This window comes from Theropithecus gelada, chromosome 4, assembly GCF_003255815.1.
Source record: "Theropithecus gelada isolate Dixy chromosome 4, Tgel_1.0, whole genome shotgun sequence".
NCBI classification, from domain to species: Eukaryota; Metazoa; Chordata; class Mammalia; order Primates; family Cercopithecidae; genus Theropithecus; species Theropithecus gelada.
Genome location: NC_037671.1, coordinates 53146191 through 53172924, shown reverse-complemented (window position 1 = coordinate 53172924; position 26734 = coordinate 53146191). Strand labels below are relative to the sequence as shown.

The 26734-nt window shown below is 35.7% G+C and overlaps 1 pseudogene; it reads left to right on the top strand.

Moving 5' to 3' along the window:
• The first annotated feature begins 1530 nt into the window (after positions 1–1530).
• LOC112622582 lies at positions 1531–24149 on the top strand (annotated as a pseudogene).
• The last annotated feature ends 2585 nt before the right edge of the window (positions 24150–26734 follow it).

Genomic DNA, 26734 nt, shown 5'->3' with positions numbered 1-26734 from the left:
GCATAGCCCTTTACAGGGATACTGGTATGTGGATTGATTTTACAGATATGAAAAATTTCACTTATGAATTTCCCTGGGCAACCAATCCTTCACAGTTGCCACATTATTACAACTGGGTGAATAGACTTAAATCCATAAACTAAGTCCACAAAAACAACAAGGAAGCCGTCTCCAACCTCTGCCCTCCCCGATTCTCCCTCAGACCTCACCTCCTACTGGTCTCTCTCTTGTCCACTCCACTCCTTGCTCTCACTTTGCCAGGCAAACTCCTGGAATCAGGACCTGTTTCTTAATGGGTCTGTGTGCCAGGGAGACTTTTCACTCCATACTTCCTTCTGGCCTCTGCTCAAATACCACCATCTCAACGAAAGCCTTCTGTTCTTTATTTTTCTCAATAACACTTACTACCATCCAACATACCACACACTTTATTTTTTCTTGTTCCACAGCTTTATTTATAATAACTAAACAACTAAAATCAACTTAGAGGCTCAAAAATGGGAGAGCTGGTAAGTCCACTAAGACACTGACCCCTGGAACACTGCTGAGCAATACAAATGAAGAAATGTTGGATACGCACAATTGTAGTAGTTTTCTATTGGCACCATAACAACTTGTTACCAACTTGGCTGCTTAAATTTATCACATAGTTCTTTTTCTATGTATTTTATTTATTTTTTACTTTTATTTTATTATTTGTCCCATCCTATCCCAATAGAATGCAAGCTCTTTCAAGGTATGTATTTTTGCCTGTGTTTTTCACTCTTTTATCTTCAGAGATAGAACAGTATCTGACACATGACTGATGCTAAACAAATAACCCCACAATTATAAGACATCTCATATCAATGATTTTTTTCCCTAAATGTTTGATGCACACAGAAACTACATCTTTAAATGAAGGGGTCAAAGCCACTTTTCTGAAAAACTGATTTTCTAGAGCAGAAAAGCTATAGTACTGAGTTTAGATTAGTAGGTTAACTGAAACAAGTACTGGGTTCTCAACTCCCTGTGGGAGTAAATCCATAACAGCACCATCAAAATGCTAATGCCCACAGAGCAGATAGAAGGGTTTTGACAGCATCAATGCTCAGTCACCACTCTCCCAATCACAATGGAGTTATCAATCACTCAAGAAGTCTCGGGAAGTTCCTTGGCCTAACCCAATAGCTGGAAGAGAACATACAAATGGGGCAAAGTTCTACCAATGAGAGAACGTACAAAAACGAGTTAAAAGGGCTCAAACACTACTAAATCTGTCTTATGTCACCTTGGCAATAGAGTAGATAAAGCCTTACATTAAAATACATAGCCGTGGAATTCCCAAAACATTGTAGATTCTAGTGGACTGAAAAACTGAATCATGCTTGGCCTGGTAGTGAAACGTGTGATTATAGGAACAGCTGCCAACCCCTCTGATAAAGTCTCAAAAATGTGTAGCAACAGCAATGACAGCAGGGCTGGAGCAGACACTTTAGAGATGAAAGCACACAAAACAGACCAAAGGACACTTGAAAAAAAGGTCCAAAAATGTCTTCAAATGGTGTCATCATCATAGCTTCTCTGCTCGAGCTCAGAAGTAGTAGTTTAGAAATAAGCCACAGTATGGCACCGACCACCACAACCTCAGAACCCAAAAGGTATTTGCTAACTCATTCCTTTGTCAGAAGGTTGAACTAACCCAGCCACAGCACAGCCAATTTTAGCACTTTGACTTATTAGCAGGGTGGCCTCCATTGATGAATTTTGAATCCAGTGATATCGTATAGTATTAATCACTAAACTACTATGCAACCACCCTTTTCTACCTATCTACATAGCACAAAAATAATCACTAATGGATGCCACAGCTATCCACATGCATTCATTTTCACAATGAGAGAAGTGTGTCCAGGTAGCCTAAGAAAAAAGGTATCAGGTTTTTGTGTTATTTTTTCACGGGAGAAATGTGATCCCTCGTCTAGGGCCCTCGAAGCCACTTTCAGTATGTCTTTGTTTTGCATTATGTTATCCAAATCTGTGCCAAGTACTTAGTAGGCCTCATTCAAGTAAATTACTATCTCTGATTATGATGAAATAGATCTAATGCACTGATTAGAGTCTCTTCCTAAACTGCCTGCCAAGCTTCTTGCTGAGTTTCTCTTGTTAATATTCTCCTTTACCTTTCATGGCTCCTTCCTAATTGGGCATCGTTTAGATTTAGTAATGATGCTTCATATTATGGTGGCAATCTTTTCCCAAGTAACATAAATGGAAATATTCAACTAGAAAAAAAAAAAGAGAGAGAGAGCACTCATTTGTTGAAACCCAAGTGTACATCTGCATTCTATAATCCCAGGTCCAGTTGATCAGATGATGTTCATAAAAATCAAGTAGTAGCCTCCTTTAATGAAATATTTTATTGTTTACAATAAAAATCAACAGAGATGTACAGAGCACTATTACAGTTTTTTTCAGCAAATGATCTGCATCTGCCATTCTGTAGACACAGCTAAAGTTAGCCATTATATCTGTTCCAGTGAATTCAACTAAATCATCATAACAAGCATGGTTATTGTGCTAAAAGACATTAACAGTCACCATTTTTCATTTCCATCAGGGGGTAAAAACTGTTCTGTCTTTACTTCTAATAGATGGAAATTGAACTAAAACTGGAAATAGCTCCAAATGGCAATGCTAATAGTAAACATGACATCTAAATAATTATCCTAAAATAAATAAATGGAGGAAGATATAAAAAGCCCTCTTCTTCATTTTGTTTCCTAGAACAGAAAAGAGTTATGAAACTTTATATCTTTTAAAATAAATTCAGGTTCAGATCAAAACAACAATTGGACTGGTTCTCCAGACTCTACTACAGGTTCAAATCAACAACCCTGTTCCTAACACAGTCGTTTGTTTCTATTTCAAGAAGAACTTTATTACTCATCTATCTGTGAGAGAAAAAGATAACAATCAGTGAACTTATAGAACTTCTCACCACTATATATCTATACCAATATCAAGTAAAACTAGAATTTATACTATTGATTATCATTTCAGTAAGTCCTAGCAGTTGATCATATAAACCTAGTAAGCTCACCAGCATTTACTTAAAGAGTAAAAGCAGATCAACCTTATATTGCTCTTGAGTTAAATATAAGAATAATAATAATCTTCTATATTTTATATTGGTGCCTTGCATCACAAATCACTATCTTGTTATGATATATTATACTTACTGACAATAAGGATTTGAGTTTTTTGGTCTGGAATGACCTGACTGCAAAAAGGATTTTTTTTTCTAGTGGGTCTGTTTCCTTCACTTAATTCCAGGCATGGTGGCTGGCTGTGTAATTTATCCGGGAAAATATTTCTGGAAATACAGATATTAATATAAAGATATAGATATAGTCTACTTTCTGGAATATACATATTTCATGTGAAGCAACGAAATATGGAGATCACTAGACAAATTCTACACAGACCAGAGTGTAAAGAAATCCACTGATAACCCTGGACTGTGTGGTGAGGATGAATCAAACTCAGTCAAACAGCTGAAAGAACTGACTTTGGCTCTGCCATCCAAATTCTCTACATAGTTGCCTGGCTTTGTGACAAAAACTAAATGACTGGTGCAGGTCAAGTGGTTTGAGCTACAGTGCTGCACTGACAAAGTCAAACAAAGAAAAAAGGAAAATTATTGAAGTAAAAAGTGAGGTATTGCCTCAATTATCTTCATGATTACCTCATATTTTAATTTCCGTATATACACACAGAATCCTTTATCTAGATTCAAGTAATTTCTTTAAAAAATATGACTGTGGGCAATGTTGATTCAGATTTGGGGACTGTCTTAATGAGCAATTTGTGGAATCAGACACTAGTCAATCAACAAATATTGAGGCACACTGTATGCTTATTCCCTATCTGGAAGACAACAGGGAACCAGAAGTATGTGGCATGACCTCATCCTTCATGTACATAAAAAGTAGCCAGGGAGCTAGATCTGCAGCAAAGACAGGCAGCGTCACATGGTGATTAAACACACAGGTCCTAGTGCCCAATGACTGGGGTTTGAATCCCAACTCTGACATTTACTTCTGATGCCTTAGATCAGTCCCTGTCTGTCAAATCAACATGACAACAGTATCTATCTCTTGTTGTGTAGATTAAAAGATTGGATCAAAGAAGGTACACTGTCTATATTTTTTAATTGCATGAACAAATGAATAAAATTTTACACACAGTTATAAAGTACAGTGGTCCAAAATGTAAGAATCCTTTTTTTTTTTTTTTTTTTTTTGAGACAAGTCTGTTCCTGATACCCAGGCTGGCGTGCCATGGCACCATCATAGCTCACTGTAGCCCTAAATGAGTAGCTGGGATTACAGGCTCCAGACACCATGCCTGGATTCGAATTCTAATTCAGACTCTACGACTAGCACCTTGTGTGAGCCTGAGCTAGTAATCAACTTCCCGGACTTTAATTTCTCCTACCTAAACATAAAGGTTTATTTCGCCCAGATGGTTTCAACACAATATTATGGCACTGGCTATCATTCTATAATTACACATTATTAGATAAATAGAGATAGGGGGTATCAGTGAGGGCTGGAGTCATGGAAGTTTTCATTAAGGAAGTTAAGGTGATCTACCTAAGGGAAAAGTGAGAAATAAATTTGCGGGGTCAGGGTCAGAAACAAACGTATGAGAAGACACTGAGAAGGGGTGGGACAGACTAGGGGAACCAACAAGACAATGTTCTGACCTATCTGAAGCCTTCACATAAGAAAGTAAAAGGAAGTGGGCTTTTATATGAAGGATGAGAACTATGTGGGTAGAGATTTGAAAGAAAGTAAACGGATTCCCTTGTAAGCTGATAAAAACTCAGACTTCCTAAACTTTTTCTGAGAAAGGGGAATGACAGCGTGAAAGCAGTGATTAAGGAAGATTAATTTGATAAAGTTATGTAGGAGAATTGGAGGAACATAGATAACAGATCCAATTACTCTTTCTAAAATTGACTATTAATGCTCAGAGAAAAAAAAATGCAATGGTTGCAATAGCTGCCTCAGAACAAGTTTTATTAGTCTACAGCTAAAATTCAAATTTTAACCATAGGTAGTATGTAAGGAATTTAGTAAATCATTTGACATAATTAAAAATTAAATACATATAGGTGTGCGTATGTATATGTATATAGGTATTTAGATTAAGTACCACATGGTACATGCAAATAATGTATTTAAATATGATTGCTCTGTCTACATATCTCTCCTTAAAGATAAATATGGTGTGAATCAAGTGAAATCTTACAGATTAGAACCTGTAATTTCTGGATAATCCCAATCCCGCCACATGATATTAAAGCCATGCATAATAAAATAATTTTTAAACACTTGCAAACTATCATTTAGCACAAGAGAAAAGGAAGGCAGATGTTAGGGGTCAAAAACTGTACTATTCAATGAGCCTCACTTGTATTTCTCTACTATTCACATTAACAGCATAAGATTAAGCAATTCTTAGCAATTAGACAAATCTTAGCAATAGAAGCAGATGATTTATTTGCCCTTGGACACTCAGAAGAAAAAGATGTTTGGGCAGTTTTCAACAGTGTGGCATTGTTTAATCTTCATGTTTTGAGAACAGAGTGAATTGAATTTGGAATCACAGAACTAATTTAACAAACTCAATGAGTATTTTCTCCACACTATCATAAGCAAAGAGAAGCGAGAAGAGACACAAAAATATAGATACATTAAATACCAACTATATACTCAACACCATGCTGGACACAACTTAAGTGTTATCTTTTATTTCTATTAAGAAAGCTCTGGTATTTTCCTAGTTTTAATGATAAAAAATTTAAAGTTCAAAGTACTAAAGAAATGTATCTAAGGTCTGACAGCAACTAAATGACTGAGCCATTCAAACCAATTGTGCCTAAACTTTCGTTTATACCTCTATGGAATAACAGGAGAAAATTTTACTCTCCTGCTTGAAACAACCAAAATATAAAATATGTAAAATAGGTTTTCAAAATATATAAAACAAAATATTCAAAACACTTAACATTATACCATGAGGAACAGCGAGAAAAAATGTTTCCTGAGAAGCAGGAAACAAACAAGTGAGCGCTGCAATTTCCCCCAATTCAGTCATTGAGAGGGTTTTCCAGCTCCCGCACAAGAATATGGAACCCAGGTGAAGCCCAGAAGACCCCCTAAGTTGAGGAGACAGTGCTGAGAGTCTGAAGAGATCAAGGCAGCCAGAATTTGCAGGACAAATTCCTAAAGAGGAGAGAACTGCACATGGAGAGAACTCCTTAAAGATCTACAGAAGATGCCCTTCAGTGTTCAGCTGAGTACAAGTAACACATGTATGTGAGGAAATAACAGGGAAAGAATCACAGGCAGTATCTAGCAATATCAGTGCCTGACACTCACATAGGGTCAGCTATAGTACCTAGCAAACCTCAGAATTCAAGGGGCATAGGTAGAGTACGTAGGATGCTCTTGCCTCAGTAATGGAGAATCCATTCCTACTCATTAAATCTTTAAAAAGACCTGAAAAGATCAAAATAATGTCACGTAACTTAACTGCATCCCAAGAATAAAGCTCAAGAATATCCATAGAAATAGAAAATTCTCCAGTAACCAACAAGGTACAATTCACTGTCTGACATAACAATAAAAGATTACTAAGCAGGAAAATAGGACTCACAATAAGAAAAAGAAGAAAGATCAAGCATTCAAAACTGACCCAGAGCTGATACATTTTTTAGATTTAGTAGGCAAGCACATTGAAATGGTTGATAACTAAATTAAACAGGTTCAAAAAATGAAGTAGAGACATGGAAGATTTTTTTTAAAGGCCCAAATTGAACTTTCAGAGATAAAAACTACAACATTCAAGAAGAAAAATATACCAGTTGAGATTAATGACAGATTAGGCATTGCAGAAGGAAAGATAAGTGAACTTAAAGACATAACAATAGAAACTATCCAAAATGAGTCACAGAGTAAGCAGAGAATGAAAATAAAGAAAAGAAAAAGAAAGCAAGAAAAAAGCAAAGAATTAATATTGTTAAAATATCCATACTACCCAAAGAAATTTACAGATTCCATGCAATCCTTATCAAAATCCCAATGGCATTCTTCACAAAAATAGGGGAAAAAATCTTAAAATTCAAACGGTACCCCAAAAGACCCCAAATAGCCAAAGCAGTTCTAAGAAAGAAAAAACAACATTGAGCCAGGTGCAGTGGCTCACACCTATAATCCCAGTACTTTGTGAGTCTGAGGTGGGTGGATCGCTTGAGGTCAGGACCATTTTGGCCAACATGATGAAACCCCATCTATATTAAAAATATAAAAATTAGGAGGGTGTGGTGGTGAGTGCCTGTAATCCCAGTTACTTGAGAGGCTGAGGCAGGAGAATTGCTTGAACCCAGGAGGTGGAGGTTGCAGTGAGCCCAGATCACCCCACTGTACTCCAGCCTGGGTGGCAAAACAACAATCCACCCCCTCCCTAACGACAACAAAAAAAATTGGAGGCATCACACTTCCTTATTTTAAATTATATTACAAAGCTATAGGAATCAAAACAGCATGGTTCTGGCATTAAAGCAGACATAAATCAGTGGAATAGAAATAGAGAACCCAAAAATAAATCCAAATATATATGGTCACCAACAGGACACAATAAGAAAAATTGTCTTTTTGATAAGTGGCAATAGGAAAACTGAATTCCCACATGCAAAAAATAAAATTGGACCCATATCTTACATCATACACAAATTCAACTCAAAATAGACAAAAGGCCTAAATGTAAGACCTGACACCATAAGACTCCTAGAAGAAAACACAGGAGAAAACTCTTTGACATTGACCTTGGCAATGATTTTTCTGGATAACACATCAAAAGCTCAGGCTACCCTGGCCAGGTGAAGTCGCTGATGCCTGTAATCCCAGAACTTTGGGAGGTGGAGCCAGGCAAATTGCTTGAGCTCAGGAGTTCAAGATGAGCCTGGGCAACATGGCAAAATCCTGTATCTACCAAAAAAAAAAGAAAGAGAAAGAAAGCTGGGTGTGGTGCTCTGTGCAAAGGAAGCAATCAGTAAAATGAAAAGCAACCTATGGATTAGAAAAAAAGAAACACTTGCAAGCCATATATCTGAAAAGGGGTTAATATCCAGAAGGTATAAAGAACTCATAGAACTCAATAGCATAAAACTACCATTTAAAAAAGACAAGAAATAACAAGTGTTGATGAGGGTACAGAGAAAAATGGAATCCTTGTACACTGTTGGTGGAAGTGGAGATTGGTTCAGCCATTACTGGAAACAGTATAGAGGTTCCTACATAAATTACAAATAGAACCATGATATGACCCAGCAATCCCTTTTCTGGGTACATATCCAAAGGAAATGAAATCATCACCTTGTGAAGATATCTGTATTCCCATGTTCATTACCTATTCAAAATAGCCAAACAATCTACATGTCCATCAATGGAAAAATGGGTAAAGAAACTGTGGGGCGTGTGTGTGTGTGTGTGTGCGCGCGTGTGTGTAAAATGGAATGTTATTCAACCTTTAAAAAGAAGATCTTGCCATTTGCCTCACCATGGTTGAATCTGGAGGACATGTGCTAAGTGAAATAAGGCAGACAGAGAAAGATAAATATTGCATGATCTCATTACATGTGGAATCTAAGAAAAGAAGAGAAAAAGAAAAGTCAAATATACAAAAATAGGGAATAAAAAAGCTGTTATCGGGGCACAGGTTAGAGAAGAAATTGAGAGATGTAGGTCAAAGGATACAAAGTAGCAGATATGTAAGATGAGGGTCTAGAGATCTAATGTATAATATAAGGACTATAGTTGATAATATAATATTCAGGATTTTTGTTAATTGAGTAAATTTTAGCTGCTCTTGCTACATAAAGAAAATGGTTATGCAAGCTGAAATATATGTTAATTGGCTTTACTATAGTAACCATTTTACTATCTACACATATCCCATTATACCATGTTGTATGCCTTAAATATACACAATACAATTTATTTTAAAAGAAAAAAGCAATGGTGAGCTGGGAGACATTAGCAGTCTAATATACATGTGACTGGAGTTCTTGAACTGGGAATGAGGTAAGTCAGAAAAGTTGAAGAAATATTGAGCTAAAATTATTCCTATTTGATGAAAATTATAAATCCAAAAACCTAAGAAGTCCAATGAGAACAAAACATTAAAAAATCTGAGGAAAACTAAAGTGCATTGTAACCAAACACTTTAAACCAGTCATGAAAAAAAGTTTCAAAAGCAGCAAGAATGAAAAACACCTTATGTGCAGAGAATCAAAAATAAGATGACAGCAGATTGCACATCATAAACAATCAAACAATGCAAGCAAGATAGAAAAGCAATCTCTTTAAAGTAATGGGGGCAAAGGGTCAAACTAGAACTATTCTCATTGAAAACAGCTTTTAAAAATCAAAGTAAAATCAAGACTTTTTAGAAATATTAAAGCTGAACAAATTCATCTCCAGCAGACTCATACTAAAAGAACTATAGAAGGCAGTCTTTCAGGCAGAAGGAAAATTATACCAGATGGAAATATGTATCTACACAAAAGAATAAAGAACATAAGAAAAGGTAACTACATCAGTAAATATATTGCTTTTTTCTTGTTATTTAAATGCTTTAAAAGAGAATTGACTGTTTAAATAAAAATATCAATGTAGGCTGCGTGCAGTGGCTCATACCTATAATCCCAGCACTTTGGGAGGCTGAGGTGGGTGGATCACTTGAGGTCAGGAGTTCAAGACCAGCCTGGCCAACATGGTAATCCTTGTCTCTATTCAAAAATACAAAAATTAGCCAGGTGTGGTGGCAGGTGCCTGTAATCCCAGCTACTCTCAAGGCTGAGGAAAGAGAATCACTTGAATCCAGGAGGGAGAGGCTGCAGTGAGCTGAAATTACTCCACTGCACTCCAGCCTAGGCAACAGAGTAAGAATCTGTCTCAAAAATAAAAATAAACCAATGTAGTATCAGACTTATAATATATGTAGAAATTAAATATTTGACAAAATAACATAAAATTGGAAGGAAATTAAATTTATTATTTTAAGATTCTTAAACAACATACAAACTAGTATATTATCAGTTGAAGATAGTCTGCAATAATTTAAAGCTATATACTATAAACACTAAAGCAACCATTAATATAGCAAAATTAAAAAAGGACAACAAAGGAGATAAAATGTAATTTTAAGAAATATACAAATAATTCCAAAAAGACAGGATAATAGTAAAACAGAATGAACAGATGAAACAATTATAAAACAAACACTAAGCTGAGAGACTTAAACCTAATCACACAATAATCATATTAAATGTAAATGGTCCAAATACCCCCATTAAAAAGGAGAGACTGTCAAATAGATAATGAAAAAATTCAAGACCTAACTACAAAAAACACACTTAGAATATAAAGTCACAGATATGGTAAAAGTAAAAGAATGACAAAAGATAGCACATGTGAATACAAATAAAAATAAGCTATAGTGGCTATATTCATATCAGACAAAGTAAATTTCAGAGTACAGAATATTACCAGTGATAAAGATGATTATTTCATAGTGATAAAGGGGTCAATTCATGAAAAAGACATAATCCTAAACCTAATTACACAGTTCAAAATAAATGCAGCAAAAACTGGAAGGAGAAATAAACAGATCTCCAATTATAGTCAGAGATTTCAATCCTCTTTCTCAATAAATGACAGACTAATTAGATAGGAATCAGTAAGGGTATAGAAAATTTGAACAGTATCAATCAGTTTGACCCAGACCCTTCACCCTTCACCGAAAAACAGCTTCCTGTGAAGTGCACACTGAACATTTACCAAGATGGAACATACTCTGGATCACAAGTAAGTATCAACAAATTTGAAAGCATTCAGATCACACAAAGTATATTCTCTGAATAAAAAGAATTAAATTAGAAATCAACTAAAAATTTTAAAAAATAAATCTGATAACTACCATTCTACTCTCTACTTCTAAGAAATCAATATTTTTAGGTTCCACATACATACAATTTTATCTGTCAAGTTTTTAAAATAAAAATAAGTAAATCTGGCAGTTCTATTAAAAAATAAATCAACAACATAAAGATATCTGAAAAATTCCTCCAAATAATAGGAAACTAAATAACATACTTCTAAAAATAAAGAAGAGTTACTGAAAAGCATTTGGAACTGAATGAAATTTTTTAAAGAACAAGTTAAATGTATGTGATGCCACTAAAGTAGCATCGATGAAGAAATTTATAGCACTAAATGCCTATAATGGAAAAGAAATTTCTTAAATCAGTTATCTCAGCTTCAGACTTAAGAAACTAGAAAAAGAAGAGCAAATAAAATCCAAAGCCACTAGAATAAATGATATAATTTTTAAAGAGCAGAAATCAATGAAAACAAAGTAGAAAAGAAAACAACAAAAAAAAATTATTTGAATAAATGAATAAAATTGAAAGTCTTTGTTCAGATTGATCAAGAAAAAAAGAGTGAAGATACTAACCTTTTATGCTAGATTGGATATTTACTTAAAATTTTTCTCAGAAAATTTGGAACTAGATGGATTCACTGATGAATTCTACTAAACATCTAAGGGAAAAAAATACCATTCTATGCAAATTCTTCCAGAAAATTTAAAACGGAGGAAAATGTTCCATCTCATTATTGGAGGCCGTTATCATGCTATTACCAAATCCAGACAAAGTTATTATCAGAATAGGAAACTACTGGCCAACATCCTTCATTAACACGGATGTAAAAATTCTAAACAATATTTTAGCAAATCAAATCCAATAATGTATAAAAAAGATGAGGCATCATGACAAAGTGACATTTATACAAAGAATGTCAGATTGGTTTAACATTTTCAAATAATTGATGTAATTCACTATACTAACAATCAAAAAAAAAAAAAGAAAAAGAAAAACCATATGATCATTTCAATAGACATACAAACAAAGCACTTGACAAAATCCCGTATCCATTTCTGATAAAGTATCAACAAACTTCAACTTGATAAAGGGCATTTACAAAGAACCTACAACAAACATTATATTTATAATATTTATTAGTGAAAGACTGAAAACTTTCCTCCAAACATCGGAAACAAGACAGAGATAGATATCTGCTACTACCACTTTTATTCAACATTGAACTGGAATTTCTATCCAGAGAGAGAGAAAGACAGAAAAAGGCATAAGAAACAAGTAAAACTGTATTTGCAAAAAACATGGTTCCCAAAGGAATAACTAGAAATCAGATAATATCTACCAAGAGAAAAAAAATTACAGAATTTATCACTGAATTTAGGAATGTCTCAGGATACAAAATCAAAATACAAAAATCAATTGTATTTCTCTATATTATTGATAAACAATCAGGATTTAAAACTTCAAAATAACATTATTTGCAGTAGCATCAGAAACAATAAAGTGAGGAGAGATAAATTTGACAAACATGGAAGTTCTGTACACTGAAAACGTCAAAATGTCACTGAAAGAAGCCCTAAATAAATAGATACACCATCTTCTTGAGTCAAATGACTAAATATTGCTAAGATATCAAGTCTAAAAAGCGATTTACAAATATTATGAATTTTCATTTATAATCCCAGCAAGGTTTTTTGGTAGAAAATGATGAACTGATTCTTAATTTATAGAAAAATAAAAAGACCTAGAATAGCCAAAAACACCTTTGAAAAAGAGTAAATTTAGAGAGTTAACATTACTTGATGTTAAAGCTCATTATGAATCTGCGTGTGTGGTGTTGGCATAAAGATGAATTCATCATTGGTACAGAATATAGATCCCCAAAATACACGCGCACACACACACACACACGTATATGTGTGTGTGTGTGTGTGTGTGTGTATATATATAGGAAACTGGTTTTTGACAAAATTGCAAAGGCATTTCTGTGGAAATAGAATAATCTTTTCAAAAAATCAGAAAATAATTAGATATCCATATGCAAAAAAAAAGCCAACATCAATCCATACTTCAACATTATATACAAAATTTACCCCAAAATAGATCATAGATCTAAATGCAAAACCTAAAATTACAAAACTTCCAGGAAAAATAGGTATCGGCACAAACTTACTGGCTGCAATACCTAAGTACAATCCATGACAGAGAAAATTGATAAACTGAACTTCATTGAAATTAAAATTTTCTGTCACAGTGCCTTCAGAAGATAGTTAATGGAACGAAAAGGAAAACCACAGGCTGTGATAAAGTATTTGCAAGTCACATATCTGTTAAAAGACTTATACCCAGAACATATAAAGAACTCTCAAAACTCAGTAATAAGAAAAAAAAATCCAACAGAAGTATGAAATTACAGACAAAAGACCTAAACAGACATTTCCCCAAAGAAGATAAATGATGGCAAATAAGCACATAAAAAGAGGTTGAATCTCATTAGTCATTGTAGAAATGTACCACAATGAGGTACTATTACACATCTGTTAGAGTGACTGATTTTTTTTTAATTGACCATGCCAGACAGGGAAAAGTAGTGAAAAATCTGGAACTTTCATACACTACTGAGGAAAATAGAAAATGCCACAAACTTTGGAAAACAGATTAGCAATATCTTTAAAATTAAACACATACCCATCATATAATCCAGCCATTCCTCTCCTAGGTATTTATCCAAGAAAAATGAAAGCATAAGTCCACATAAATACTTGTACATAAAGGTTCCTAGCATCTTTATTTGTAATAGTCAAAACTTTAAATGACCAAATGCCCATCAACAAATTGATAAACAAGATAAGGCACATCCATATAATGGAATACTATTTAGCAATAAAATGGAATGAACAATATTGGTACACACTCTATATGGATGATTCCATTTACATAACTTTCTAAAAAAGCAAACTAATATAGAGTGAGAAAGAGTAAATGACTGGTTGCTTAGATAGGAGGAGAATACAAAAGAACACAAGGTAACTTTTGATTATATAATCTTCATTATTTTGCATATGGCGATGTTTTTACAAGTGTCTATAAGTTTGAAAATCTATCAAATTTTATAACTTAAATATATGCAGCTTACTGTGTATCAGTTATATCTCAACAAACCTTTTTTTTTTAAAGTAATCAGACTTCAAATACCAATCTTTTCTCCACTGTCCTCCCACATCTGACATGCAAGTATTCAATTAAATGAGTATTTATTGACCCTACTATGTTCCAGATCCTGCAATTGGCATTAAGAATACAAAGAAAAATAAGTGAGCTTTTGGAAAGCCTATTTTAAAAAAATAAGTTTATATGTAGATAAAATGGTAAGCACTGCTAAATCCCTTTTCTGGTTCCACTTTATGGCTCTGTCCTTGTTTCTTTCTTATGCTATATGATTATATTTTCTATATTCTTGGATTCTCTTTGAATTATTTCTGAAACAAGATGAGATATAAGTAAATATAAGTAATTATTCAAATGGCTAAAACATGAGATTTGTCCTTGATAAATCTGCAGCAAAGAACAGTCTGGCTTTCTCTTCAGGTACTTTGCATCCTAGTGGAGAGAGTAGACATGTACACTAATAATTATGCTGCAAGTTTTGATTTGTTAATACCATGAAGATAGTAATACATTTAATATGTAAATGTGTACAAATTTTATAGGAGGGAGTACTGGAATGTGCAGAGAAACATGATTCTATGAAACTTAGTTTACAGAGAAGAGAGAACTTTCCATTGAGTTTTGAAGGTTCTGCAGATTTTCAATGGGCAGAGGTGAAGGAACAGTCTGAGCAGAGAGAACATCATAAACAAAGAAATGAATGTGAGAAAGGTCAGCATATGTTCTTAGGCTAAAGAATAGTTTAATCAGATGAGATAGACACCCAACACTAGCACTAGCCTCATGGCATTTGGGGATTATTTAACCTCTTTAGTTTCCAGTGCCTTTAACTATGAAGTGGGAATATTTACACTATTACATCTACCTAAAGAGTTTCTTAAAAGGCCTAAAAAAGAAGTGATGAACCTAAACCACTTAGCCTTGTGCACAGACCAAATGCTTACAAAACCAGTAGCAGTTATTATTAGCATGAGGTTAGAATCCAAGGGAGAAAAAGGAAGAGAGAAACTTATCTCGGGCATATTTTTAAAGTGACAAGTTGTTATCCCTAGTAGCTTCATGAATGCATACATTCAATTATACAATGACATCATTCTTTCTAAAACAAAGTTCTGACTTCACCTGGTCTGCTAAAAGAAAAAAAAAAGTATTAATGTGAGGGGTGGGAAGGGGAAGCACAGATGGCAATTTCATGCTTGAGAATTCAATCCTTCTCATTTGGGTTGAAAAGATAAAACAGACCTTATGGATCTCTTCCTCTATTAGTGTATCTTTGGCTATAAAAAATATATATAATAATCTCACCATAATTTACAACTGCATAATTCTAAATAATTCTTTTTCTTTAAGTTTCATAGAATCATGTTTCTTAAAAGGATCATCTTTTCCAGCATCACATTTTTAGGCCAATAATAGAATAAACAAAAATTCCTTGAATAAAACCTACCAACAAACAAATAAAAGCTCATTTGCAACTTGCTGCATACTACACTGTGATTTCATTTACAAGAGTCTCAGGCAAAGAAGATCACCATAACTCTCAAAACGGTTGTGTCATTGACAATTAAACATAAGTTAAGAATGGCCGCAACAAAAACCTGAATAGACATTCACGTGTCTGGTATGATGAAGTATAATCCAGCCTGAAGGGAAAGAGATTGAGTAGATCAGAAAAAGTAACAAGATTTATTTGCTCTAAGACTAACTATATGACTAGTAAGGCAGTGGTATACTGTTTAAGATTTACATGATTGCAAAATTAGGAGTTATCGTAACCATATTAATTTTCCTTAATTTTTCTCTCCCAGTTCCACCCTTGCATTTCTATCCCCAGTCTATATGATCTCTGGAAACATTGTTGATCAAATATGCTAAGAGTGCCCATCCAGAGACCAGTAGTTCTTGCTCAAGCAATTTTTTTCTTATAAGAACAATGAATGACATAAATTCTTTTTAATTCATGAACAGAGGCATTCGATCTTAAATATGACAAATTTTATAGATGTAGATAAAATGCTTGAAAATTTAGAGTTATTGAGAGGCCGGCAAACATGTAAAAAGAAAGTACATTAATAAACTAGCAAACTGATTATCATGGTTAGGTTTTAAAAACCTAGAATATTCCACAAGAAAACAAGGAATGGGGTTCTAAACATAAGCAAAGGCCTTGCTTCCAATGACATTCTTTTTTCCAACATGGAACACCTATACAGATAGATGAGATAGAGATGCAGATTTTTATCCTATCCAGGAAGTTTAAGAAATGCCTCTGGGACTTTCCATATTGGCAGATAAGCTGAGAGCTTGAAAAATTTAGTGGGGCGAAGAAAATTCCTATAACCCCTTTAACGCAGGATCTATTTCAGTAAAGACTTGAAAAGTAAGAGAGATACAGGTTTCATTCCACGTTTTATAAATACGTATATTCCAAACAGAAGAGGTGAGATAACCAGAACGGTATTTTATTAAACAACACATAGCATTTAATTTGTACCAGAAACACATACAATCATTTTACAAGTACTATCATTTAAATGAATCTTTTGGACAACCTTAAAATGAAGTTTCCATTATTATCTCCAATTAACAGATGAGAAAACCAAGATACAGAATGGTTGGGGAAAAAAAAAAAAAAAAAAAAAAAAAAAAACTTGTCCAAGCTCACATGGCTATTAAATGGCAGAACTGAGTTTTGAACCCAGACCATTTGTCTGCAAAATCCGTATTTGTAATCACTTCATTGTTGCTTATTTTTCTTTAGAAGAGCTTCTGATTGGAGATAAAGTTTAATCTTTGAACACTTCTGCCTGTTCTACAGAACCCCAAAAGAAATTTTATTCATACGGTAGAGACTATTCTACATGCAAAATCAATATTCCTATGGGAAAATTTCCCTAGCAACTAGTTTAAAATGCCTTTTTAGGCCAGATGTGGTGGCTCACACCTATAATCCCAGCACCTGAGGAGGCCAAGGCGGGCAGATCACCTGAGGTCAGGAGTTTGAGAGCAGCCTAGCCAACATGGTGAAACCCCATGTCTACTAAAAATACAAAAATTAGCCTAGCATGGTGGTGCATGCCTGTAATCCCTGCTACTCTGGAGGCCGAGACAGGAGAATTGCTTGAGCCTGGGAGATGGAGGTTACAGTGAGCCAAGATCATGCCACTGCACTCCAGCCTGGGCAACAGAGTGAGACTATGTCAAAAAAAAAAAAAAAAGGGGGTCTTTTTTAAAATTACTAATCACTTCAGAATGACTGCTCAAGGGGACACCTCCCTTTAGGAGGGAGAGAGGTGATAAACAAGTTATGTGAGCTCATCGATTTTCTAAACATTTCTGGGAGGCAGGTGGTATGCTTGCTTTTCAGGTGAAAACAGAGGCAAGGAGCCATTCAGGGACTACTCCATGGCACACAGATTCTTTAGAGACAGATCCTTCACAAGGTACTATAAGCACAGAATAACCTTATGTGGCAGCTGTGAAGTCTTCTCCTCATCTATCCTATTACAGAAAAAGGAAACCTGGTACAGTCTATGACTCTTCACAAACGAGACTTCCTGCAGTAGAGGAATCATAAACGAAAGGCCCATGAGCAACAAGAAAGAAGAAAAATAAGCTTTCTTAAAGAAAGCAGGCCCAGACAGCACAATGACTGATTGTAGACTAGATAGTGCTGAATGTAATCGGCTCCTTCTTCTTGATAAAGGTCAAAGTCATCTTCAAAATGACTGCCCTATTCAAGTTTTTCATAATAGATTGGAAAATATGACTCAGACAAACACCCAGGAAGGCCTGGTTCCTAATTTGTCAGGTTTTTGAATGGATAATTCTTAAACTTCCTACAAGAAAATACTCTAGCATTTCCCAATGTGGTTTCCTTTTTCTCTTTCTACCCAAGAGAACAATATAAGCTTGAGAAACCATGTTGTGTGTGCATGCCTGCAGATTTGTGTAGTGATCCCCTACTTTTCAGACATCAAAAACCCACTAAAAACAAAAGCCAACCAGAATGGAGCACATAAGATTCCACTCAAATACCACTGCACCCTGAGGTGAAGGTGAAGCTTAGCAGTCCTTCCTGATTGCTCGTCTTTATACTAATACCCCTAACTGAATGAACATCCAAAGAATGGTGCTTACTCAGGATTTCACTTCAGATTTTTGCACTGAGGTATCCACATAAAGCATGAGTAGTGGTTATTGCCCTAGGCTTACCATTTCTAATTGTATTGTTTTGCTGTTCTGCTTGGTTCAGTTAGCTCATGCGTTAATTGTGTAATGGCATAGAGAATAAAATATAAAAAACATGTTTGTTTAAGCAGTGGCATCCTGGCTGCCTTCTTTAAATATCACCAAGGCTAGCAGTCAGTTGGAATAAGTAGCAAACATCATTTGATTTCCAGCAAGGTGAGGGGTGCCTTCTCCCAGTTTCATTTATCCTGCTTTCATCACTACAGAGTAAACCCTGGAATGCTGTCATCCTTTTCAGGCTTCAGTTCCCATCAGAGTATTGGCTTCACTTTGACTGTGGAAGATTTAGTTGAAGCAGTATTCAAAAGTGTAGAACTTGTCAAGCTACCTATCCAGCGAGAAGTCTTGAAATAAATGGAATTTCATTACTTTCAGAGTAAGAGAAATTGCCAAAAAAGTCATACAAGGCTCTTAATACTGTGGCCACTGAATAGTTGTTCAGCCTCAACATTAACCATACCTTCTTCTCCCTAAACTCATCCCAACCTCAAATAAATACATAATCATTATTCTATCTGGAAAAAATTATATGACCTCTTTGATTCCCCGTGCCTTCTGTAGCCATAATACATTTGCACATGCCATTTGTATTGGTAATGATAGGCTAACTGACATAACAAATAACCTCAACATTTTGTCACTTAATGCATTAAGGCTTATTTCTCACTCAAGTCACTATCCAATTCAAGTAAGCAGTGGTTCTCTCTCCTCTACTCTGTCATCAAAAGAATCCAAGCCCCTTCCACTCAGTATCTCCAGTATCCTCTAGGACAGTCCTCAATCAGAATTCCACGAAAGACTTTTAACCTGTAATTTCCATAGAAATTTACTGCATGTGAGGAATTAGCCATCTCCTACACATCTGTAATGATGCTAACTAAGTACTAGCCTTGCATGAATTGAGAAAATAGTCATTAAATCATTTTCCATAGAGCTTATTTCTCTATGAACCCTTTGAGGAAGGCTGCTCCAGGGCATGGTCTTCAACACTGGCTGCATATTAGAATTACCCAGAAGCTAAAGCTAAGAGCCACTAATCTGAGAGCTCAGCATTTTTAGTTAAATCAACTGCCTGCATCCCAAACAAGGAAGAGAAAGAGGGTAAAAAAGAATGCATGGAAAATCATCCGGGAGGTCTTCATGTGGATTCAGCATGGAAATGGTATAAATCACTCTGCTCACATTCCATTGGCCGGAACAGTCACATGGCCCCATATAACTGCAACCTGGCAGGAAATGTAGTTTCCTCTCACGTATCAGAAGGAAAAGGAAGTGGAACTTCCTCTAGCAGTATCTGCCATACTCTTCCCTTTACCTGAAGAGACATTGCCTTTCCCTTCCCCCACCTCTCTCCAATTGTTCCTCTTGGTTAGGTCCTCTTGTCCTCTGAAACGGTAGTTACCTGCTCTAGAAAACCTTCTCTCTCCATCCTCCAAAGCTCCTGGGGTACACCTTTATCAGTGCACCTATCACACAGAACAATTCTGGCTAGTTTCTCTGTCTCCTCTGGTTCCAACTGTGTATTCCTAGTTCCTGTTGATGCTAAAGATACACAATAGGTCCTCCATATGTTTCAAAAATTAACGAATGAAAGTGACAAAATGTACTTTGCATACATATATACCACAGTTAAAGACTTAGCATTATCCCTATGTCTTAAATTTAAGAAACTTAGAAGCCTTAGAAGTAAAAGACGTATTCAACACCACAAGATACAAGAGATAAACAGGAATAGTCTTATACTTGAATAAATAATCTATTGCTTAATTGTTCCTATCTTTTACTCTTTCTGTTCAATCTTAAAAATAGGGTGACAAATTTATAGGGAAGCACACTATGCTCTCCCTTATAGGTCTCCAAAAGCTTTTCTTGCTGAAAACAGCATACAAAATACTTTCCCTCTTCAAAGCCCAAAGCAATACTGGAAAAGCAATGGAAAAGAAAGTAGTCAGTATTTTTCCCCACTAAAAGTTGTACTGCAATGCTTGAACACAATTGGAGGAGCCCTAGGTTTATCAAAAGTATCTGCCATTTCTAAAAGAATGTAAGTTTATTGCTTACATCAGATATAACCAAAAATAATCAAGTTTCATCATGTCTTATATGGGATTTTTGAAGTTCCTTCCTTCCTTCCTCCCTCCCTCCCTTCCTTCCTTCCTCTCTTCCTTCTTCCCTCCCGTCCTTCCTTCCTTCCTTCCTCTCTTCCTTCCTCCCTCCCTTCCTTCCTTCCTCTCTTCCTTCCTCCCTCCCTTCTTTCCTTCCTTCCTCCCTTCCTCTCTTCCTTCCTCCCTTCTTTCTTTCCTTCCTTCCTTCCTCCCTTCCTTCCTTCCTCCCTCCCTTCTTTCCTTCCTTCCTTCCTTCCTCTATTCCTTCCTCCCTCCCTCCCTTCTTTCCTTACTTTCTTCCTTCCTCCTTCCCTCCCTCTCTTCCTCCCTCCTTCCCTCCCTCCCTCCCTCCCTCCCTCCTTTCCTTCCTTCCTTCCTTCCTTCAACAGCTAAAATGAAATCACCTGTAGCAAGTGGCTAACACTGTTATGTATTTCTCAGTTTCCAAATTCAGAAATCCTATGGAGCTTCTGTTTCAGTAAAAAGGTTCCTATTAAAATAAATAAATTAAAACAAAGTAAATATTAATCCAAAATACAGAAGCAAACATTCTAAAGATCAGGAAAAGAGGACAAAAATTTTAAAAATGCGTTATTCAAATGCTTACTGACTGTTGCTTTCCCACAACCATCATTTGTTTGGAAACTTGTAAGTATGGGTAGCTAAAAAAAAAAAAAAATGCTTTTTCTTAAATTAGATATGAGAGGTGGCAAAATTCCCAAAATCAAACAAAACCTTTTCTATATTCAAAGTGTCAAGTTTGAAACCAAGCTTTGAACATGGAAAGATAAATTAATTCACTTAGGGCAAACTTCTTCTAAGAAAAATAACATGCTGGAGGTTTATAGACTCCTAAATGGCCATTTCCAAGCATACTAATGGTTCAAATATGTAAGTCAAAGGGTTATCAATTAAATATCTTATAAAATATACATTGATTTAGAATTGCCTAGGAAGATAAAAGATTTTGACTTGTAGACAAAATATAAACTATTTGATACCTTAAAATAGGCTTCATCCAGGCACAGTGGCTCATGCCTGTAATCCCAACACTTTGGGAGGCCGAGGCAGGTGGATCACTTGAGGCCAGGAGTTCGAGACCAGCTTGGCCAACATGATGAAACCACATACCTACTAAAAATACAAAAATTAGCTGGGCATGGTGGCGTGCCTGTGAATCCCAGCTACTCAAGGGGCTGAGACCCAAGAATCACCTGAACCCGGCAGGTGGAGGCTGCAGTGAGCTGAGACCATGCCACTGCACTCCAGCCTGAGTGACAGAGCAAGACACAATTCAAAAGAAAAGAAAAGAAAAATTGGCCTCAAAATTTCTAATATGTTGCATCTAGAAATAGAAACTTGTCTACATAAAGAAACACAAAAGGATTAAGGCACTGCCATACTGTGGTGGTAAAGGTGGGTCACAGATATGCAATAGGAATACCCAAACCAGGATCAGATCACAAATCAATACCAGAAAAGCAGTGGAAAAAGTCAGATTCTGGCCTGTAAGAAAGAGGAAAGAAGCAAAGTGAAGGTCTAGAATTAAGGTCAGGATTTAAAAAAAAAAAAAAAAGAACTGAGTGAAAAGGATTTCAGAATTCAAAATCAAGAAAATGGAGTAATAGGAACCAAATTTAGACAATTCCAAAGGTGAACAAGTTAGCGAAAAATGACATGAGGAGGAAATAGCTATTCTACAACAGCACCAAACCAAATCTTACTCTATTGGGGACATTATGAAAGAGACATTATACACCTTCTTGAAGGAATTGTGGAACATTTAAAGGTGTAGTCGCGGCATCTGACATCAATAATTTTAGATTTTTAATTTATGGTAGTAGGAAAATTCATGACTTAATTCATGGCTCACAAAATGAGCTAAAATTAGTAATCATGAAAATTGATTGATTTTCAATTTTCAATTAAATGAGGATAACCTACCTCATTTAATTGTTGAGTTAGATATGGTATGTATATATTGGCACTCAGCACTTTTTCCCACCTTCTTCTATGGTTTCTCATTTTATTACAGACACTGGAAAGTTTAAAAGTATATTCCCAGAATTTCTTTGCAACTAACAAAACACATTAGGTTTACAAAGTAGATTTCACCAATTAAAAGCACTCCCCTGAAATCTGGAAAGCAGAAGTAAATGGAGATCACATACCTGTGGCTTTCAGCATATTTTCTGATGACAAGCAAGGCTATGAAGAAGTCAATGCCCACAGCTTTATAGATATTGATAAGGAATTGGAGAAATAGCACCTGGGCTCAGTTTCCCAATCCTCAGGCAGTTATAGATGTAGCAGTGGGAGTGGTGGTAACAGAGGTTATGACAAGCTCCCAAATCCTAAATTTTAGTGAGCTATTAACACATGGTTCCAGTGGCAGCCTTTTGACTCCCACATTCTCATATGTGGCAGAGGCAGTAACTCTCTTGGGAAGCCAATTGAATAGTTTTGTTTTCAGAGGATAGCCTCGCGGTCCAGCCTGGTGCTTGCTTTTTAGCTCTTCCAACAATTTCATGAGCACATAATTAACCTGTATTAAATATCTTACTGTTTAAAATACCTGAAGTGGTTTTAAAGAATTGAATGTTAATTGACATAAACTTCAATATAATCCTGTGGATTATATTATTATACCTTTTTTTTTTTCCAACGAGAAAACTAAGGCCCTGAAAAGTTAAGTAAAAAGTAAATGGAAACAGAGGCTACAGACTGAGAGGACCTAAATGCAAAACATGTATCTGATAAAAGAGTTGTATCTAAAACATATTTTTTAAAAAATTTAAATCCCAATATGGAAACAAGCCAATTTTAAAATGGGCAAATTTCTGAAGCGGACAACTTATGAAAGATATACACGTGGCAGATGAACCCATAAAAAGATGTTCGACATCATGTGTTACCTTTTTCATCAATTGACAGTCTAATCATAAAATTCATGTGGAAATGTAGGGGTCCAAAGTAGCCAAAACACACGGACTACTAGACATGTCCAGGCAATATGCATCCCCTCCTTTCAGCTCCTAGAACAGCAGAATGGTCTCCAGAATCACCCTGACACTGTAGATGACATGTTTAGCCTGGATAGCCACCAGGTTTATTTAGTATAGCCCTGTTACCTTGCTGAAGAGCCAAGTAATCACCCTTATCTCACAGTGGGCCATTGCCTCTACTACCCTGGACCACTGAGATGTCAACTGTAGTGTCATGAGTTTCCCACCATCCATACAGGGGTAACCAATGATCATGGCAAAGACTTTGATTTACACAAGATCTGATTGGGCAGGTGATGAACCAGCTTAGACAGTAACTTGTCAGCCAGTTGCTCCACACATGCTGCTTTTGTCTCCTCCCCAACGTACCCTACCAGATGTGGCCAAAGTGCTCTAGGAGGTCATGCAGGTTGAAAGTCCAATATTTTTGTCAATGGTTAGATAATTCCTTGAAAGGATTCCCAAAGGAGACAACCATGGGAGCCCAGCACCATGACACACAAACAACTTACAGACTTCCATGAGCAAGTCACTAGTGCAAAGGAATGTAAGCAATTTGCTGGACCTTGCAAGACTTCACCAGGTTGTTTCAATAGCTCACACTCCTGCACTGTTCCTGTCTTTTAAATTAGAAGACAGGAAGAAAACAAAAAACCAGACTGTGTCCCACAATCAGAAACCTCCAATGTGACAGAGAGGGCTTCACCACCAGCAGGATGTACAACCAGTCACAGAGAGACTCCAGCTTTCTGAGGCCATCCTGAGGAGATCCTGTTTGGGGGTGTGAGGGAAAATCAGGGCAGTTTGAAAAAAAGATGACTGAAGCCTGCCCAGTGTGGCAGGAGGAGAGCTGTTTTCCTGGTAAAGTTGTTTCTAAAAGGAAAAATAATTTTAAGAAACTTTTTTAAAAAGGGCCTGGCACAGAGGCTCATGCCTGTAATCTAAGCACTTTGGGAGGCCAAAGCAGGTGGATCACTTGAGGTCAGGAGTTCGAGACCAGCCTGGCCAACATGGTGAAACCCCATGTCTACTAAAAATACAAAAATTAGGTGGGCATGGTGTCATGCACCTGTGATCCCAGCTACTTGGGAGGCTGAGGCAGGAGAATTGCTTGATCCCAGGAGGCAAAGGTTGCAGTGAACTGAGGTTACAGATTACAGCATTGCACTCCAGCCTGGGTGACAAGAACAAGACTGCGTCTAGGAAGGAAGGAAGGAAGGAAGGAAGGAAGGGAAGGAAACTTTAAAAAAAAGAAAACTAAATGTGAAAAAAAATAGTCTTGAAAAACAAAGTTGGAAAATTCACACTTTCCAATTTCAAAATTTAGTACACTGCTACGGTAATCAAATCAATGTAGTATTGGCCTAACAGTAACTATATTGATCAATGTAATAGAATTGAGAGCTCAGAAACACACTCTTAACATTTATAGCTAATCAATTTTCAACAAGGTTGATTTCCCCAATTTAATGAGGAAAGAAATGTCTTCTCAGCAATTGGTACTGGAACAGGTAATATTCATGGACAAAAGATTAAAATTGTACCCGTTTCATACACAATATAAAAAATGAACTCAAAACAGATGATAGGCCTAAGTATAAGAACTGTAATTATAAAATTTATATTAGTTTCCTATGACTGCTGTAACAAACTATCACAAATTGGATAGTTTATACCAACACAAATTTTTTCTCTTACAAGTCTGTAGGCCAGAAGCCCAAATCTGGAAATCTACAGAGGTCTATTCCAGTCTTTGGCTGTGTACCAATCTATGCATGTATGAGAAACCAGGAATCAAATCACTAGAAAATAGAATGCTGTGCATATTCTTGGAGCCAATGTAGGACTGAAAAATGTTGATTTTCCACCAGATAAAATTTCCTAAATCATGCATCATTGATTAGAATCCTCAGAGTGGTATCATCTTAGTAGTAGAACTATATTAACCTTATAGTAAAAGCTCTTCTAGACTCACCTTAATAAAATGTGAAAGCCGGCTGGGCATGGTGGCTCAATGCCTGTAATCCCAACACTTTGGGAGGCCGAGGCAGGTGGCTCACCTGAGGTCAGGCATTTTAGACCACCTGGGTCAACATGGCGAAACCCTGTCTCTACTAAAAATGCAAAAATTAGCCAGGTGTGGTGGCACGCACCTGTAATCCAAGCTACTCAGGAGGCTGAGGCAGGAGAATAGCTTGAACCCAGAAAGCAAAGGTTGCAGTGAGCTGAGCTGGCACCACTGCACTCCAGCCTAGGTGACAAGAGTGAAACTCTGTCTCAAAAAAATAAAAAATAAAAATAAAATGTAAAGGCCAACATCAAACAGAATGAACTATTTCCAAGTAATATAGCCACATGCCAGAAAAAAAGTCCAACTTTATTTAAAGGAATACAAAAAATTACAGTACACCAAAATATGAAATGCACAATACACAATATCCAATGAAAAGTTACCAAACAAAGGAACAGGAAAAGATGAAACATAAATTAGAGAATAATCAATTAAGAGAAATAGACTTAGAGATTACAGAGATAGTAGAATTATCAGGAAAAGATGTTACAGTGAATATATATATATATAAAAAAAATATATAATTAAGTTATACGTGTATATATATATTCTAAAATATATGTTTTAAAAATATGTATGTTCTAAAAAGTATTAAGTATTAAGTATAAAGAGTAATGCAAAATATTTTTTAAAAACCCAATGGCACTTACAGAACTGAAAAATATAATCTCTGAAGGGAAAAATACACTGGAAGATATCATCAGCTGATTAAACACTGCAGAAGTATAAATTAATGAACTTGAAAATATGGAACTAGAAATTTCAAAGACAAAAAATAAAGAGTGAAAAACAATAAATGAAGCACTGGAAGAATTGGACAACCTGAACAGAGTATGAGTGACCTATCGCATGACAACAAGTTTTCTAACATACAAGTAATTAGGGTTCCAAAAAAGAAGACAGAGAAGAGACAAAAATACATATAATTTTCCAAATTTTCCAAATCTATAAACCTATAAATCTAAGAATTTCAACAAACCCCAAGTAGAATAAACAAAAAGGAAACCACACCAAGACTTTTGTGTTCAATTTGCTGAACATCAGTGACAAATAGAAAACTTAAGAGCAATCAGAGAAAAAAACCCACATTATTTCCAAGAAGAAATTATATCAAAGAAGAAAACACAATAAGAACTAGAAA